Genomic DNA, 19,615 nt, shown 5'->3' on the forward strand with positions numbered 1-19,615 from the left:
AGGGAGCTCCTGGAGGGTGGGGACCTCATCTGGTTTCATCCCCTCATTGTATCCCCAGGACCTAGGACACCGTCTGGCTCATGGTAGGGGTTCAATAAATATTTGGTGATGGAGTCTGGATGACTAAGAGAGAAGAGACGTAAATTGAAATTGATCTGTGATCCCCCTCTCCCTGCCAGGAAAAAAAAAAAAATCAAGAAAACAAGGTTTCGTTTCCCTTTGCTTCCATTTCACCCGAGTCAACTGCCCGTTGGTGACTCACAGTGTCTAGCCAGCTTCTGTGAGAATATCTTCATCCTAAAACATGCCTTTTGCACTTTGGGAAACCACAGGTGTTGCTATAAACACCGGAAGGATTCAGAATTTGAAGCCTGAGGTGAAAAGAAATATGCATGAAATGATTAATCAAATACTTCAGGAAAGCACACAGATGTGGCATAACTTTGGGGAGAAGTCGAGGCTGGGCAGCTGTATTTTCCAAAAAGATCAAATGTCCCTTGTCCCGCCTTGGGATGCGAGCCCAAACCACACCAGACCGTGCCTTGTGGATGGGGCTTGGCCTGTCCGTATGGCGGGAACAATGACTTGTGTAAGATGTGCCCCCGTGGTCTCATTGGCCCATGTTTTCACCTTTAGAGATGTATTGCTTTTGATTAGGTACTGTACTTGTAAGATTTTTAGACCCCGCCTTCTCCAGCTCCAAGCAACCCCCTTATTGGGGCTGGGCCCTTCCTGACTCAGCCCCTCTCAGTCCTAAGCAATGCTGACAAGAGAGACGCTCAGCCTACCAAAGAATGGGATCTAGAATGATACACACTCCCCATAGATTTCAAATTACAAGAGACCCAGATACCCACATGCCTCTTAACTAGTTCCCTCTCCTAACGAAGAATGGTTAGTAGGTTTGAAATCACATGCCGACTTTGTGGCTTGTCAGGGGTGGTAGTTGAAAAGGATTCCAAGTTGAGGCCAGGCTCACTGAAGAACAAACCCGTGTTTGATTAGCAATGTCTGCTATGATCAAGAGAAAGGACGGTAATGGCATGAGGGCCGCATATTTGGTTTCCCTGCCCTAATTCCTAACATTTGGTCCAAGACTTGTGATGGGGTGTTAGGCCAACTTTAACTTCAATTTCTCCAGAGTCTGAGGGTCTGCCCTGAATCCAATTGACATTGTCTAGTATAATATTTCACAAGGGCTGCCCTGCCCCGATTCTGGAATCGTGGCTAACAACTCTCAGTTCTCCTTCGTGGGCAGTTTGCTAAGTCCCTGCACCAAACACCTCTCCCATCAGGGCCCCGTTCTCCCGGGCCAGGTGCCAAACAACCAGCTAGGAACAGCCCTGAAGGCCAGAAGCCCACGTAATTATTCAAGTTAGCCAGTCCTCAGGAAGCCTTCAGACCCAGTCTGCTTGTCATACGTAAGCCACCTGCTATGGGCCCAGCTTGCTGTCACCCGGTCCCTGGGTGCATCCGCCATGCGTCCTGCGTGGCAGCCATCTTCTCCTCTCAGTTGGAGACACCAGGAAGTGGAGCTCTGCCCTTCAACTCTCTATCAGTGCTGTGTATCCCACCGCGCAGAGAATCTGTAGATCTCATCGTACATGGGTCCTCACCCTGCCTAGTCCCTGCCATCCCCGAAGACCTGGGCCCTACTCCCAAAAGTACCAGAAACATCTGTGCATTTGCTTCGTACTACAAAGCTCTTGCTTCCTGAGATGATTTCTCGAGCTTCCTGTTTATCCCTTCAGAAGCCATCTTAGCTAAAACTCTCGATAATGTTTGGCTCCGGGGACCATCATTTCCACCTCTAGCACGTGGGAATATTGCTTGAGACTTGGGGCCTGTGGAGGCCCTGAGGGGTCGCACCTTGTACCTGAGGCGTCTCCTCCTTCCTCTGAGAGCTCTGGCCCACACACAGCTGCAGACCCCACCGAGGATGCCACTTCCAACGTCTCCACAGGAACGGGAGAGACCTTGCCAAAGGCAGGAAGACTCCATTCCACTGTTACACGTTTGCAAATATTCTGCTTCCCTCACCTTCGCTGCCTCTCAGGTTTGCCTGTGTTGTGAGAAGGGGATCACACCCTACTCTCCTTTTATTACTTGTCCTCAGGACAGGCGTCCTCCTCAGACTCAACAGTATAAACACCTCCACGTGGTCAATTCGGAGAAAATGGTCAATTCTGAGAAAATACCTAGCGTCCCCGTCATAGTAGACACTCTTGTTGGGATCCCTGGGATAGACCTACGTTGCCGGGAAAGCAGACAGAAGCCAGGAGAAAGGACCGGTAGAAGGCCTAAAGTTGACGGAAGCTCCCCTGATCCGCACAAGCGGAGGCCAGATCTGTGGGACCGGAATATGAAATAGGGGACTTCCACAGAAATTCCTACTAAGAACATTTTCTCAGCAGCAGTTCAGAGTTTTCTGGCAGATGTATCATGCTGGGAGGGTAGTTTCTATTTCTTGGAGCCACCATTAAAGGGAGAGATTTGTAGCCCAAGATGGAGGGGGTCTGGGATCCATTTCCTGTGAGAACTTCCCAAAACAACCCAGGACTCTGAGGCTGAAAAAGAGACGGTTTGTGCTCAGAAAGGAAAGGACTTGAGCAGTCTCTTTATTTTAAGCCATGACGAGAAGACCTAACATCTACACAAGGTGCCAAACACTTCATTTCTTGTACCCCATATGAGTACACCTCAAAGGGTTAAGCACCATCATTATACCTATTGAGCAAAGGAGGAACCAAGGCTCGGAGATGTGAAGTGACTCTCCCAGGTGACACAGCCATAGTGGCCAGAGCCGGGATTCAAATCCAAGGATTGGCACCAAAATCAAGTCTCTTAGCCACTGCCCTACCTCTTAGTGAACAGGGGATTCTCATGACACCGAAACTTCACAGGATCTACAGTCTGGCCTCTGGTGAGGTCTTTTCCAGTGTGACTGCCCAAGCTCCAGCTCCTCTCATCCCCACCAGCGAGGAAGGCCCTGGCATTGGAGGAGCCTCGGTAACAGCTGCCATGTTGGTCTCCAGAATAACGGAAGAACCAATCTTCAGGATACCTTTTTACGTGCAAAGCAAGGTGGAGAAAAGTGTGTGCCTTGATTTGGATGACCCTGGAAGCAGACCAGGAGACAAAGATTTGAGTGCAAGTAGTTTATTTGAGGTGATCCCAGAAAACTGGTAAGGCTACGAGAAACTGAGATGGGTGAGGGAAAGCAGCCAGTAAGTGTGTGTTGTCCAGCAAGTTTCCGTGGTGGGTAACTGAGGCTCAATACTGGTGGAGAGCTCTGGGAGTCGGTGTAGACACTGAGCATAGAACATGCTGTTTTATAGATTTGACTTGGAACCATGTACACATTTAATGTAATTATAAAATGACCTTATAATTAATTGCACAGATTAATAGGTATTATTTATGCCTTAAATTCTCATTTTAAACTTACAGTGTTAAAAGGCAATCCCTATAAAAATCAAACTAAAATTAAATAAGTGAATAAATCTGTGCCCCGGGCTGAGAGTACAATCACATGGACAGAACTGTGCCCGGTTATTTTAAAACACAATAATCCGTGCATCCTCTGTGGGATATGCCCAACCTAAATCAATTTAAGGGGGAGAAAAAAAACTTAAGCTATTTTTAGTAATCACAGTATTGGTGGTATGGTGTCATTGTTAATCTGAGACAGTCGAGTGACGACAGTGGCATGAAACAAATATGGGTCTTTGGGGAACTGGAATATTATTGCATGGGAGAAACAGGAAATACAGACGTAAGATCAAAGAGGTAAATAAAAATGATGCCAGTTTTAATCAGAAGTTTCAATACAAACTTGAGATGTGTTTCCCTTTAAAACAAAATGTGTATGTCCTACCTGTCCCACCAAAAAGCCCTAGAAACTGTGACAAACCCAGTAGCAACAAACACCTCGAAACCCAGAGTGTGAGTATCTAAGCATCATGCACCACTGGAAGAAACAAGGGCTGAGTCTAGGTTTGGAAGAGAAAATGTACACAATGGGTCTGGAACATATCATCAAACCAGATAATCAGAAGCTACCGATAACTGTGTGGTCAAGTCAAAAGGACACAGAAGTCAACTTAAAGAGTCTTCCACAGGTCAGACACAGGAGAACTTGGATCCCGATAAAAGAACAACCACCATGCACTGAAACCCAGCATGTACTTTCTGTCCATAAGTGCAAAAGGATAGGGATAACAAAACAAACTCACCTGGGTCCTACCCCGAACACTACAGAACCAGCTCACTGTGCACACTAGCAAATAAAGGCAAAGAATCAAGCATTAATTTTTCTTACTTCTGTAAACTGTATCTCAGGCTGACAGGGAAGCTTGTCTCTAAAAAGTCACTCAGATATTGAGTGACAAAGACATGATGGCCTTAAACTATCATTGATCAAAATGATCCTCAGTGATTGCTACCAAGAGGAGACAGACTTGCGAACACAAGCACACCCTACCGTTAAGTATGAAGGACAGCTGACCTTGAACAACAACAGAGGTTAGGGATGCCAACCCCACCCCACCCCCGGCCCGTGCAGTCAAAACTCCACTCATAACTTTGACTCCCCGAACACTCAACTACTGTAGCCTGCTATTGACCTTACCCATAATATCAACAGTCGATGAACACATATTTTGCACGTTACGTGTATTAGACGCTGTTTTCTTACAACAAAGTAAGCTAGCGAAAAGCAAATGCCAGGAAAACCAGAAGGAAGAGAAAATACATTTACAGTGCCGCAGTGTATTTATTTTTAAAAATCTGCATCTAAGCGGACCCCTGCAGTTCAGACACTTGTGCTGTTCCAGGGTCAACTGTATTCTTGCCAAACAACTAAATCTGAGTCTGATCAAAACTCTAGATCTAACTACTAATTTACAGGAAATACCAGGGCCGGAGGAACATGCTAAACCACACCACTGAAATGCAATCAGCAAAATGCAGACTGTGGGGAATTCTTTAAGAAAAACAACCCAGTTTTTCAACAAGTGTATCTCAAAGGTGAAAAGCAGATTGAAAGAGACCAAAAAGGCTCATGGACCAATTGTGATACATGGATGGTATTTGCATCCTGATTCAAACAAATACATTATTGGTTTTTTTTTTTTTAATGCTTATTTTTGACAGAGAGAGAGTGAGTGAGCTGCAGAGGGGCGAAGAGAGAGGGAGACACAGGATCCGCAGTGGGGTTTAGGCTGAGAGCAGAGAGCCCCACGTGGGACTCAAACTCACGAACTGCGAGATCATGACCTGAGCTGAAGTCAGACACTTAACCGACTGAGCCCCCAGGTGCCCCTAACTACATTATTTTTTAAAATTACTTGATAAAGTTGGGAAATTTGAACAGATTGGATAAACAGTAATTATTAATATGGTGGGATATTTTCAAAGGACTTCAATCGTTTTTAAAAAATAATCTCTATATTATAGACATACATCCTGGAGCACGAGCACTTAGAGATGAAATGATATTTGGGATTTCTTTTTAAAAATATGCAAGGCGGGGGGATGCGTGCAGGATACAGGAAAACAAAATGGGTCACTAGTTCATTATTTTTAGTGCCGGGCAAAGGGTGCTGGGAGATCTGTTACCCCGTCCTCTCTACCTGATTTCTGTTTGGGATTTTTCCTGATAAAAGTTAAAACCAAGCCCGCACGCACACATTAAAACTTAATACCAGTGGCCATGTTTGCTCGAGAGGGGAAGGAAGGGGTGGAACCAAGCAGAGACAAGGCTGGAGCACACAACCAGGATGCAACATCCTTGCCTCTACGGAGAAGGCAGGTTGGGTGCCTCTGGGACTGTAAGGACCTCACAGAGCCGCATACAGAGACTCGAGAGCGTGGGCCTTGGCATTCGGTGGTTCCCCACCTCTAGCTACCTAGATGTCCTCTAGGGTCCTCATGGAATGGGCAGGGGCCACAGTGGTGCCACCTCGTCCACGCCAGAGACAATGGGTGAGCCGATACGTGGACGATACAAGGCAAAGCTCCTAGCTCCTAAAACACAAATTAAGAAGCGGTAGCTATTCTTGTATTCGTATGTGATCTTGTATTCGTATATTATTGTATTACTAGTATATTCTTCTCCGCCTTCCCTGTGAGCTACTATAGCCCAAGCAGGCGCTCTGGGTGCAGTGACGCAGAGAAACCACACCCGGTGGCCCAGACTCCGGACCCGTCCACCTGTCTCATCTGTCCTCCGTGGCCCCTTCATATCACAGTTGTCAACTGGAAATGGAAGGAACTTTCATCACAAAGCTTGACTTTCCGGAGCCTCCTTCTCCCTCACTCCCTCCTTCCTCCCTTTCTGTTTTTCCTCCATCCTTCCTTCTCTCCTTCTCTCCTCACAGCGGCACTTTCCACCCTGACAAGTGAAGCAATAATCTGGGCAATAATTTCCCTCCTTGCTTCCTACTTAAAAATCCCCCTAATTACTGGGTAATGGGTCCAGAGAGGCACTCGGGCTGGGTGAGCTCTGCCCCGCGGGCACAGCTATAGTTCATCTGTCTGTTCCCTAATAGCGCTCTAAAGTTCACCCTTATAAACATGTCACCGAGCCCGTAATTGAGTGACTGGTCATTAGGTTCCACGCGCAGTACCTGTGGGTCACCGATCACTCAGGGGTGATGGATCTTTCTCCGATACCTCGGCTGGGCAGGCCACAGAGCTCTCCATCACCTCTGAGCAGAACATTACTCTCTGGGAACACCACAGTGAGCCTCGGTGGGCCATCTTTAACTGTGGAGTTCCATTGGGAAGGGCCAGATGGGGGAGAGGTTAGGGCAGGAACATGCGTCCTCCCGCTCCATTCACGAACCTTCCCAGAAGCCTGTCCTGAAACGGTCTTCGAAGAGACACTAAAGCTAAGGCAGCAGAGACCCGGGGCCGGAAAAATCGCACTGTGGGGTTAAGGTCAATTTGAGAGTCGAGGTGTTGTTGTAAGACAAGGAAACAGGATTGGAGTTTTGTTTACTAGACTTGGCTCAATGTACCAGAAACATCTATCGCCCCAGAGCTGTGTACCCTTGAGGAAGTCGCTTGGCCTCTCTGTTCCTCAATTTCCTCATTCATGAAATGGAGGTGATAGTACCTCCTTCCCCCCACAAGGCTCGTACTGACGACTGACTGAGTTAATACACATCAAAGTGTCGAACTCTGTCCGGCACCCAGTAGGTAATCAACAAACGTTAGTTCATTCTAAATAAACCCACCGTCTCCCTCCGCTTTAATCAGAAATGCTTTTTTGTATTTTGATTATGATGGAGACAGAATAACATAGTGGCTAAGGGCACAGGCTTTGATGTTAGGCCGATTAGAATCACATTCCAGCCGTACCCCTTAATCGCTGTGTGGCCTTGGGCAAATTACTCAAACTCTCTGAATGTCAGCTTCCTCCTCCACAAAAGGAGAATATTAACAGTGGCCAGTGGCAATCTGATAGAATTCCTGTAAGGATTGAATGAAATAATGCGTGTAAATTACTTAGCATAGTGATTGGCAAATGGTTGGAAGTAATTCAGTAGCCCATTAGATGAAGGTGAGAGCTGACACCCCAGAACAGCTCAGCTCTCTGAGGGTGGAAGAGTGTGGAGTAAGAAGAGAAGAGAGCCTGGGCGCCTGGGTGGCTTAGTCGGTTAAGCGGCCGACTTCGGCTCAGGCCATGATCTCGCGGTCCGTGAGTTCGAGCCCCGCGTCGGGCTCTGTGCTGACCGCTCAGAGCCTGGAGCCTGTTTCGGATTCTGTGTCTCCCTCTCTCTGACCCTCCCCCGTTCATGCTCTGTCTCTCTCTGTCTCAAAAATAAATAAACGTTAAAAAAAAAAAAAAAAAGGAGAAGAGAGCCTAGTATAGAACTTTGTTGGTCACAGAGGTTACATGAATTTATTCATCATAAAAAATAATATTTATTGGAACCCCGTTATGGGCCAGGCATTCTGCCAGTGGTAAGAATGCAGAAGAGAATAAAGCAGTTACGTTCCCCTGAGCTCTTGAAGACCTTAGTGTAGAAGAAAAAGAGGAACCAGGATGGAATTATAGCCATGGCGACTATTTACTGAGCACTTACTATGTGCCCTGCACTTGGACGAAAGCCAGACACAGTGGGCCTTCTTTGGATGCCCTTGGCTTTCCTCCCACCCAACCTTAAGACCGTTTTTGGAACTTCATCAGGAGCCTCCTACCAAAGATCCAGATACACAAGGCATTAATGGGCGATTGATACCTTGCTGGAGATTTCCTAAAGAAATGGAGGGAAAGTTTCACATTGTTCCTCATACAGGAGAGACGTGAACAAATTCCCTGTTCTTCTCCCAACACCCCAGTCTCACCATGTCATGCCTCCTGCCTCACCTCTCTTCTTTCTCTGCCTGACCACGGCCTTGGCCTCTCCAAAGGCGCTCTGTGACCCCATGCAATCTCGGTCCTGCCTTCAATTTGTGGACCCCACTTCTCCCAGCAGGGACCAAATGAAACTCTGCTGTTCTTGAAGCATGTGCCTGGCCGGGGGGGGGGGGGGGGGGAGAAGGGGGGCTCCTCCCTACCCTCCCTCAATCCCAAGCGGCGTATCAAAGAGTTTTGTTGTTTATGGTTGAATTATTCAAGAATTCATCGCACCAGGCAGGCCTCACGAGGGAAAGCAGAAGGAAAGGCAGGGAAAAGATTCTGTACCGAGAATACAAGATTTTCAAAAGATACGGTGAAGGCGGAAGGGACAGCAAAATCCACCCCGGCTCAAATCTCACCACCAGTTGTCTATACCCCAGGAGTGATAGACTTACTGTGTATGTCCATTTCCCAACAGGTAAAAACAGACTTCCTAATACCTCTCTTGCCTCCCCAGAAGGCATGAATGTTGAAATAATACGTATAAAAGGAATTTACGCAACATAAAGAAGTTTGTGGACTAAAAACATGGTCACCTTCAAAGAAAATGAATTGCTATTTTGTTTGAAAACATTTGGCGTTTTCCGATCATGTCCAGGGTAAGCAGGGCCTGGAACATTCGGGGCTCTGGCTTCTTTCTAGAGTGAATTTCTTGAATCTCTGAATATCTGTGGAATCCCTTCCTCACTCACCCCAAAAACCAGGTCTGGGGTTGGCCACAGAGCTGTCCTCAGTCCAGACGTGACGCAAGGACCCAAGATTGCATTTGCCTCTGTCTCTGAGTACTGCAGACACAGTGATATTCATGAAGCCAGAAGAAGGAAGAGAAGGTAGCAAACGGTAATTCAGTCGATGTTAGCAGGAAAAAAAAACAGTCACTGGGGACCCCCGGCGGATACACACTAAGCCCTCTTCCTCATCGTCTCTCTCACCCAACCACAGAGCGTCACCACTGGAGACAGGCCAGTTCTCCACAAAGCCAGGGAAAGACAGTGCTAATGCCTTCAGGAAACCTTACCCTGTGCATGACAGGCAAAGGAGACTGGTTCTCAGCTTTTAGAAAACATAGCCTCCCCTGCTGGGTCACAAGGGCCTGCTCCAAGGAATGTCAATCATGGAATGATGGATGGGTGTCCTATGGAAGGTCACCAGTGTTCCCCTTGCTTAGCGAGCCCCAGCAGTTGGACACACAGGAGATGACGGGCGATCTGAAGGGCTCAAGTCTAATCAGGACTGATTTCTCTGTCTTAAGGGCTCTTTCAATGTGGCCTGTCATACTCCCCTGCCCGGACGCTGGAGAAAGCTGCACTTTCTTCCAAAATAGCTGCACTATGCCTTTCACCTAAAAACGGCCCAAGCTGTTAAGCGGCCGACTTCAGCCAGGTCACGATCTCGCGGTCCGTGAGTTCGAGCCCCGCGTCAGGCTCTGGGCTGATGGCTCGGAGCCTGGAGCCTGTTTCCGATTCTGTGTCTCCCTCTCTCTCTGCCCCTCCCCCGTTCATGCTCTGTCTCTCTCTGTCCCAAAAATAAATTTAAAAAAATAAAAAAATAAAAATAAATAAATAAATAAAGTTAACTGATTTGGCTTTTTAATTATGAAATGTTCCAGATATTTATATATAAATACAAGGACTAACACGACAAAACTACATACCCACCACTCAGATTTAACAAACACGATTTCATCGTATTGGCTTTGAATTTTTAATAAAGAAAACATTCCAGAGTAGAAATGGGAGACTCCCAGGGCGCCTGGGTGGCTCAGCGGGTTAAGCATCCGACTTCGGCTCAGGTCACGACCTCGCAGTCTGTGAGTTCAAGCCCAGCATCGGGCTCTCCCTCCGCGTGCCCCCCCCCACTCACGCTCTGTCTCTCTCAAAAATGCATATACCTAAAAAAAAATTTTTTTTAAAGAAAGAAAGAAGTGGGAGACTCCCCCATCCATGCCCACTGTCTCTTTCCTGTCCTTTCGCCTCCAAACTCCCCAGTATTCTGTAGCTGGAGTTCTGCCTTCTCAGCCGTGTTTTTCTATCATTACACCTGTGTGTATTCTCATCAGGACAAAACATAGTACATGGGTATGTTTCTAGAAGTAACGTAGAGCAATCCTGCTGGCTTTTTATACGTCTCTTCCTCCCGAGGGCATCTGCAGTTGATTTTCTCTGTCCTGCTGAGTTACTGTATCTCAGCCCGCAATTTGTCGATCCCATATGGTTCAAGATCACGGCCGCCTCCTAGCTTCACGTAAGATAGTTTGTGTTTTTGTGTATCGTTTCCCTGTGTTGTTTGAGGCTACTTTCAAGACCAGCAGGGGAGTATGAAACCACATCTCTCTGCTTCTTGTCCTGCATCTATTTTAATGAGCATATGGTTTTGATTCTTTGGTCTGACCATTGTATGAGTTACATTAACAGATTTTCCCATGTTAAACCATCCCTGAATTCCTAGGATTAGCTGTACTTGGTCATGGGGTGGTTTTATTGTCTTGTTTTGCTGTTTAGTCTCATTAATATTTTAGCTAAGTTTTCCTCATTTATATTCCTAAATGAGATTGACCTATAATTCTGTTATTGAGCTTTTTCCATTCTGACATTAAGGTTCATTTGCATCATTAAGTAAATTGGAGGACTCTCCACCCTTCTGTAGTCTCTGAAATGACCGTTCGTTCAAGGTTTGGCAAAAGATGTTCCTAAAACCATCTGTACCCAATGCTTTTGTGGGACGTTATTTTTATTACTGTCACAATGTATTTAATGAACACGGGTTTATTCATGTTCTCTATTTCTTCTGGAGATAATCTGGGTCATTAATCATTTTTTTAGAAAATTGCCCAACTTATCTACATTTTCAAATTTTCTTCTTTATAATCCTCTTTCAGCTATAGCTCTCTACCCCTTTCATTTCACTATTTTTAGGTCCACCTTCTCTATTTTCTCTTGCCCAGTCTTGCCAGGGGACTACCCACGTTGCTAGTCTAGAGAAACAGAGAAACAAAACTTTCTCTTAATCCAGTGTGTTTTTACATACATACATATATGCATACATACATACGTACACATGCCCTTCCAAATAAAAATGGCAGAACAGGGGTTACTTCTGCTTCTAGAAAGACCCTATTCTCGCCACACATAAAGGCCCCACATAAATCAGAGTAAATCAGAGCCCCACATAAAGGCAGCAAATCCTGCTCCTGGTACTATCCAAGCTCATGATCTGGAAGGAGAGCCACCTGTGCTCAGGTCCCTCCCCTCCTGGGAGCAAATGGAAATAAGGATGCCCATCTCAAAGGCTGTGGTAGGGATAGCCTGGAAGAATCAGGCTGAAGAATAAGGATGGGTGAGTGAGTGAGTGAGTGAGTGAGTGAGAGCTGAGACCTGGGTTCAAATCCCAGCTTAACCACTTACCAGCTGTGGCCCTGGCCACCCTGCTAGTTTGTGAAAATGTGATAAAAGAGACTTACTTGTACCGCATTCACCTGACAGCTGCTCCCAGCAAGTAGCAAGCCTCCCATTTCTAACGGGTAGAAAGTTGTAGGCTTGAAAACAGAGAATTCCATAACCAGTGATTCCTTAGACTCTCTGCTAAAACTCTCAAGAGTGGAATCGTATCCAAGGCTGGTACAATCACACCCTGGGTCTGCTTGTGTTAACACGGTGGTTTTTAAATCAAGCTCCCCAAAGTCCCAGGGATTCCGTAGAGGGAACCTTCCCTTTGCCTCTGCCATGGACTAACATAGACAGAGCACTATGCCCTTCCTTCTCACTTCACCCAGAATTTCAGATCATGGGCATTAATACGAATCTCCTCTTAAAGAAAGAGTCCACGTCTGCTTAATAAAGCCCACCCGGCAGGGGGAAGCATCAACATCATTCAGAGCCCTGGCTACCCTTTGGCCTCGTGCCTACTAGGTGTTGTTTTATGTTGTTGTCGATGATGTTGCCGTTTTTGATAGAGAGGCAGAGCAAGCTGGAGAGGAGCGGAGGGAGAGAGAGAGAGAGAGAGAGAGAGAGAATCTTAAGCAGGGTCCGCGTCCAGTGTGGAGGCCAACACGGGGCTCAGTCTCATGACGGTGAGATCGTGACCTCGGCTGGAATCAAGAGGCAGACGCTCAACCGACTGAGCCGCCCAGGTGCCCCAGTGACATTTAAAATAGAAAAAAAAGATATCACGAACCCCCCTCCTTGGGTCTCAGCTTCCGCATCCATAAAATAAGAATGATGATAACTGACTGCTAGCACCACGAGACGCGGGCATAAAGAAATAAGCACGAAATCGTTGCACGGACTGTGGAGTCAGGTACACATGTCCCAAGTTATCTCACCCACGCGTGCGCGCGCGCACCGACATCTTCGGTTCCTTCTAGCCTAATACTTTCCTCTACTGGAAACACACCGACGTTGCCTGGGGAAGGCACGACAAAGCAAGGAAAGCTGACGGAGATGAAGAACACACATCTCACGAGCCCAAGGGAGATGCGACCAAGTCCCGGAGGAAGCAGACAAAAGCCCAGAGTGAAAGAGGACGATGCTGCAGAGGCGGCTGCTGAAATGCCGGGCTTGAGTGACCGTCAGGGGTCTAAGGAACCCAGCGGAAGTGGAAAAGAGGGGCCTATGGGCAGCTGCTGTACAGAAGCACTGTGAGCCAGAGCAGGCCCTGCCCCGTGCAGCTGGGGTAGCCCCCGTCAGATGAGTCAGAGGCGGGGAGGGCTGGCTCTAGTTTAGCCATCTGTCCAGTGGAGCGGGGCACATTCACACTTCCAGGACAACGGGGGCCGATCGGTTTCTTACGGGCAAGCCCAACGGACGGGCAGTGGCTGCCGGGAACATCAACCTGCTCACTCTTCCCAGGGACCACAGAGCGAGGTTTCAGGCGAAGGATGTGAGCACATAGTACCTGTGTCACATGTTTGAACCCCCACACTGGATAGAATTAAGCCTCCTTCTCCCTTGCCCCGCGTGTCATCTCCCATGTGCCAAACGCCTTGGCAAATGCTTCATCTGTGTTAGTTTATTTAATCTACCACAAACGCTGGTATCCTAATTGTGGTTACGTCTGTTTTTTTTTTTTTTTTAAGCTCCCGTCTTCTAGAAATGCGTATGTAATGCCAATGGACAAAACACAACGTTTCTGAATCTGAGACATGTTTCATCATAATCCGGGCATGGTGGTAAGGTATAATTAGACTAAGAGGGGCCACGAGTTCCTAATTGTTGAAGCTTGGTCATTGGTACTTGGGGGTTCATCATACTAAGCTCACTGCTTCTGTGAAAGTTTCCTATATGTTTGAAATTTTCCGTTAAAAATGTTCTCTTAAAGAGACCGCGTTAGATATTTATGACGTTAGCTCCATTTACGTGCATGCAAACTGGGGCTCAGAGGTTCATTACATTCTTGAGATCAAAGAGCTAATAAATAGGCTGTGATAGAGGCCAAGTTGTGCTCCCCGAAAACCCATCTAGTGAATTACTCGCTGCCCACTGCAGTCAAGGGACAGACCCCAGCAGTCACCTCCTTCCGTGTCTGTCTCAGCAGCTCAGGGCCACCTCATCCAAGGTCCCATCCTTCCTGGGGACACAAGACCCCAATATAGAGCAAAACAGGTTATATAGGCTCAGCCATTTCAACTTAACCCAGGACAATTCCGATGGCCAATGCTCATTCCAGAACTTTCTCCTGGGTTGGCCTAGCCTACATTGGACTTCCATCCTGGGTTGACTTTCCTCCTGTCCAGTCCTGCTGGCCCTCCTGCCTTTCATAGGCATTGATTGCAGACATCTTACATCCTGACCTGTATCTCATCATCTCCTTCCGGGGAGACCAGCCTGAGACACAGGGGAGCTGAGGTCTGAACCCGAGTCTGTCCGAATGTGCAGCATGAGTGAGTCTGCCAGAAACAGGGTGGGAGCGGCTCCCTCCTCAAAGCCCCTCAGTTCTCAGTGTTCAGCACCCAATCTTCTTCCGCAGCCCGGTGCTGAGGAGGCCTGCATAGATCGGAGCTCGTGAGCACCGAGAAGGAGAATGTCAGGGTCGCCCTGGGTCTGGGACGTTCTGAGCAGCGGGAGGCACTGCTAAGTTCAGAGGAGACCTTCCTGGCACGAGTTCCCTGCAGGCCCAGCTGGATGCAGCTGCAAAAGCACTTTGAAGGCAGCGGCTCATGCCCTGTCCCGGGAAGCCCACCGAGGCCTCCCAGCAGCCCAACCTCGGAGGCCAGGCCCGCTCCCCAGCACCTCTAACACGGAAGCAACGCAGTGAGACGCCAGAGCCAGCAGGTGGCCTTGAAAATGCCCCGTGTAATTAGAAATCTCATTTCCATTCCTGGTCCCTGGTTTGCATGGCAAAGAGAGCAGTTTTTCTGGAACGAATTATCCCCTCCCTGCAGATGTCTTCAAAGGCTCCTAATCCAAAACGGGCTCTCCAAGACCCAGCCTCCCCAGGGCCGCCCATGCACACAGGAAGTCACTCCTTTGTGGGTACAGATGGGCCTTTGAAAATGTACGAACAGTGCTGACGTGGCAGAAAAGGCTGCCCATGAGGGCACGAGTCAGTGTCCCTGGTGCCTAGATCTTGGGAGAGCAGAGTACTTACCCCTCACCTGCACTCAGGGTGAGCTCACACAGTTTGCCTGGGACTGTCCTCGTTGTGGCACTGAACGTCGTGGGTCCCGAAAACCCCTCAGGCCCATCACTTGCTCACCCTGCCTGCACTCCCAGTTTGCCAAGGTCAAAAAGGAGAGGAGCCAAGGTCAATCGGTTCCAGGCAGTGGAGGCCCTTCTCTCTCAGTCAAATATATATATATATATATATATACACATCAATTTGACTTACATCAAATTGTAAATCACATGTATCACAAACTTACATCAAAATCACATATATCAATGTGAATTACGTATTTTATATTTTTATAAATTTATATATTAGATACATTTTATATACCTATATATATTATTAAGTTATATATAAATATAGATTTATAGATACAAATTATATATAAATGTATTTAATATATTTGTATATAGTATTATATATAAAAACGGATAATATATATTACAGAATTGTATGATACATTATAATATACATTATATTATAATACTATATGTTATGGTATAAGTAATACTAACTATAATACTATATATATATGCTTCATAACTCTCTCTATATATGTATATATAATATATGCATAATATAAAACTATATATATGTATATACATACACACACACACACACACACACCATATATCAGCCATGTAGTCAATCATGGATCCATACGTTCATTTTTAGCAAACATGTATTAAGTGCCTACTGTTTGTCATGGCCAAATAATAACACAGATTGAGAAGGTCCCAGTCTGATGTAGGGATTCTTTAGCTTCTGGGGTCCAGAGGTGGCCTCCTGGCAGCTGGTAGGGGAAGTCCAGAAACTCTCTGAAATTACTGCAAAACTCTCTGAAGAAGTTTAAAATTTTTCTGGATGAAGAAACACACATGTAAATGGTTAATTACAACATAGGGCTGTTTCCCAAAGTGTGTTCCGAAATCCTCTAGCCTCTCGCTTCGCAAAGAGTGGTACACGAACCAGCAGCATCACGCAAGAGCTTGCTAGAAGCACAGGTGCTCTGGCCTGACCCTGGACCTCCTGAATCAGGGTCTCCTTTTTCACATGACCCCCAGGCGATTCCTGTGCACATGACACTTTGAAAGGCGCGGCTTCTGTGGCGGCTGTTACGTCAGGTGTCCCTAGTGAACCATACCTCCCAGGGGAAGGGTCCGATGCCAGTCCCAGGCCTCAACAAGACAGAGAAGCTTCTGTTTCACAGCCTTCGGAGTTCTGAGGCTACATAGAGAGAGAAAGGTGCAGCTGTCCCAGCACCCCAGCCGAGCCAGCCCCGATCAACCTGCCGAACGTGTGCACACGAGTGACCACTGTCGAGCCCAGACGAGTCCAATCCAGACTGCAAAGCCATCAGAAAAAAACGAAAGACTACTTGAAACAGAAATTGCTATAAAACCACCCCCAAAACTTAATGGCTTAAGACAACAACCACGCATTTGTGGTTGCCATCTCTCCTTCCCCACACGGTCTCTCCCCCTGTCTCTCAGAGGGGATGTAGAGTTTTTATTTTTTTTAATATTTATTTTTTAGAGAGAGAGAGAGAGAAAGAACACACACAGGTGAACCGGGCAGGGGCAGAGGGGGGGGGAGAAAGGAGCTGAAGCAGGCTCCATGCTGACAACAGAGAGCCTGATGAGGGGCTCGAACCCACAAACCTCGAGATCATGACCTGAGCCGAAGTCCGACCCTCAACCAACTGAGCCTCCCAGGCGCCCCCTGAGAAAATTTTTGATTAGCTCCCCAGAGAGTTCTTATGTATACTGAAGTCTCAGAATTGCTACAATGCATGGTGGAAAGTGTCACAATAAAGACTAAACGGAACACCCGTGGAAGCTTGTGGAAGCCTTTAGAGAGCAGGTAACACCGGGCGCTGAAGGTTGAGTAAGAGACAGCCAGGTGCAGAAGAGCGCCATGTGCCAGGGAGCTGGAAGAGCATTCTCCCTCGAGGTAAAGCCAGTCCAAAGATACATTACAGAGCTGTAGATAACCGGGGCTCAGTCCTGCAGGGGACCCTCTAAGGGGCGGGGGGAATGCCTTTCAGAATTTCTACCCAAAGTACAAAAGTAGCAGCTCCTTCCCTCCATGGGCCAAAAGTGCTTCGTGGTGGGGGGGGGGGGGTTAGCTCTTTTGTCCTTCCAGAAATCCCCATGTTTCCAAACTGAGTGGGTTCACATAGGCCTCCCAGGCGTCACTGGGACGACAGAGCCATGGCGGATGACAAGGGGCTCGGCTGAGACGAGGGCTGCCCGAGCACAGCAGGTTAACGGAGCGGTGGCTGGAGTAAAGGGTGTGAGGGCTGAGGAGGGATAAGAAGATACGACGTTAGGCACAAGCAGATCTGACATATCCCCTCCTGACGGTTTATTAACGGACTCTTGAGTGGTTCTCTTTCTTACCGGACTGTCCACTCTGGGAAGGAAGATTTTATTTCTTTTTTTTAATTTTTTTAATGTTTTTTATTTATTTTTGAGACAGAGAGAGACAGAGCATGAGCAGGGCAGGGGCAGAGAGCAAGAAGGAGACACAGAATCCAAAGCAGGCTCCAGGCTCCGAGCTGTCAGCACAGACCCCGACGGGGGCTCGAACTCGTGAACTGCGAGATCATGACCTGAGCCAGCCAGGCCCCCCCACAAGAGTCTTATTTCCTAACATACCCTCATTTCCCCCCGGGCACAGTGCCTGGGACAAAACAGTGTGCAACAAATGTTTCACTAACTAGCTCAGCAGCACAGCTCTTAGAGCCTGGATCCTGGAGCACTGGGACAGCGGGGGTGCTTTGGGCATGAAGTCAGGGCCGAGCTGGGTCGACCCCTGAGAAAGGTAGAGATGGGGGGTTGTGGAGACTCTCGGCAGGTCCCGATCACCGCGGAAAACTACCGGCTGCTGCAAGTCTACAAGACTGAAGGGGAGGAGAAGGCCCCAGAATAGAACCTGAGAAACTGACCCACCGACCAGCAAAGAGAAAGGAAGAAGGCACAGCCGGGGCCTTTCACTGTGGAATTGCCCTTGGCGGACAGTATCCACCTCACCTGCAAATGCCTGGGAATTTGCTCCTTCCTTCTCCCACGAGGGGAGGTCCCCACCCACTAGTGACCAATCCTGGGACACAAGAGCCCAGCCCCCATGCCCCAGGGTAGACAAAGTCTGTGGCATCGCTCATGCTGCAGCCCGCGCCCCCCACCCCGCCGTGGCGTCGCGCTGAGCCTGGTCCAGCCAAACACACAGCTCAGCCTGGCGTCCGCCTCTGCCCATCCTGCTTCCCCTTGCTTCTTCCAGAACATTCCCTCGGCCAATCACTTGCATGAGCATGTCCATGTCAGGCTCTGCCTCTAGGGCACCTGACTCAAGAGAGCAGATTGAGAATTGCCTGACCACTGCCAAAGCAAGAACTCTCCTCAGGGAGGTCAAGAGCCAAGTTTCTGGGCCCCTTAAATCTCTGGCAAGTTCAATTCAGTTCATCGGGGCTTCACGGATACCCGCCGTGTGCCAAGCCCTGTATTGGGAAATGCAGCATCTGTAGCCTTAATCCCCAACAGCGCTGCAAGGTGGAGATGTGTCTTAATTTTCTACTGCTGCACGATCAATTTAGCACAAAGGTATTTGTGGGGTCTGGGGGTCAGGGGTTCAGGCACAGGTGAACTGAGCATCAGCCTCACATGGAATTCTGGGTCCTCTTCCAGGCTCGTTCAGGCTGTTGGTAGAATGCAGCCTGTTACTGTTGTATGACTGAGGTCATGTTTTCTTGCCGGCTCTCAGCTATAGGTCACTTTCAGTTCCTAGAAACCACCCTCGGGTCCTAGCCATGTGCTTCCCTCCAGAGGCAGTTCACCACGTGGTTTTTGCTTTCTTCCAGGCCAGCAGGAAAGAATCTGCCCTGCTTGTCTTTTCAAGGCTTCACCGGATTAGGTCAGGCCCACCCAGGGTAATCTCCTTTTTTATCAACACAAAAGCAACTGATTAGGAACCATTATTTCATCTGCAAAATTTCTTTTGGCATATAATGTATCCTAATCACGGAAGTGACATCCCATAATATGTGGGGGCCCTGCCCACACTCACAGGAAGGGGACGGTATAGAACATATACACCAGGAAGCAGGAATCCTGAAGGCTATCTTAGAATTCAGCTTATTGCCTCTTTGCTGATAAGGAACTTAAGGCTCAGAGCAGTTAAGTTAGATGCCTTTGATCACACAGCATTTTTGTGAGGAACCAACCTGATTCCCCTCTCTCAGCTGCCCTGTGCTGCAAACAGATGGAGTCTAAGGCCAATCCCAAATCCAGACCTTTCTAGCTTCCAACGATATGCAACTTTTCCCTCTAAAAAGGCAGGACTCACAGCAGAAGGACTAAATAAAAGTCTGGGTCAAGGGCCCACCAACTCGAACGCCTGTAGGGACAAGCCGGGAAATATAAATGGATGAAGCATCCCTATGTGAGGCAGCAGGGAATGGTGGTTACTCTAGCACGCCCAGCCTGAAGGCACTTCTATTCGATTAAAACACGCACACATACATGCTCTGTCCTTCAAACAAAGCCAACATGCCCACTGGCGCAACCCATCTAAGCGGTAATTCGCAAACCCAGGTCTAGA

This window comes from Lynx canadensis, chromosome A3 (assembly GCF_007474595.2).
Source record: "Lynx canadensis isolate LIC74 chromosome A3, mLynCan4.pri.v2, whole genome shotgun sequence".
NCBI lineage: Eukaryota > Metazoa > Chordata > Mammalia > Carnivora > Felidae > Lynx > Lynx canadensis.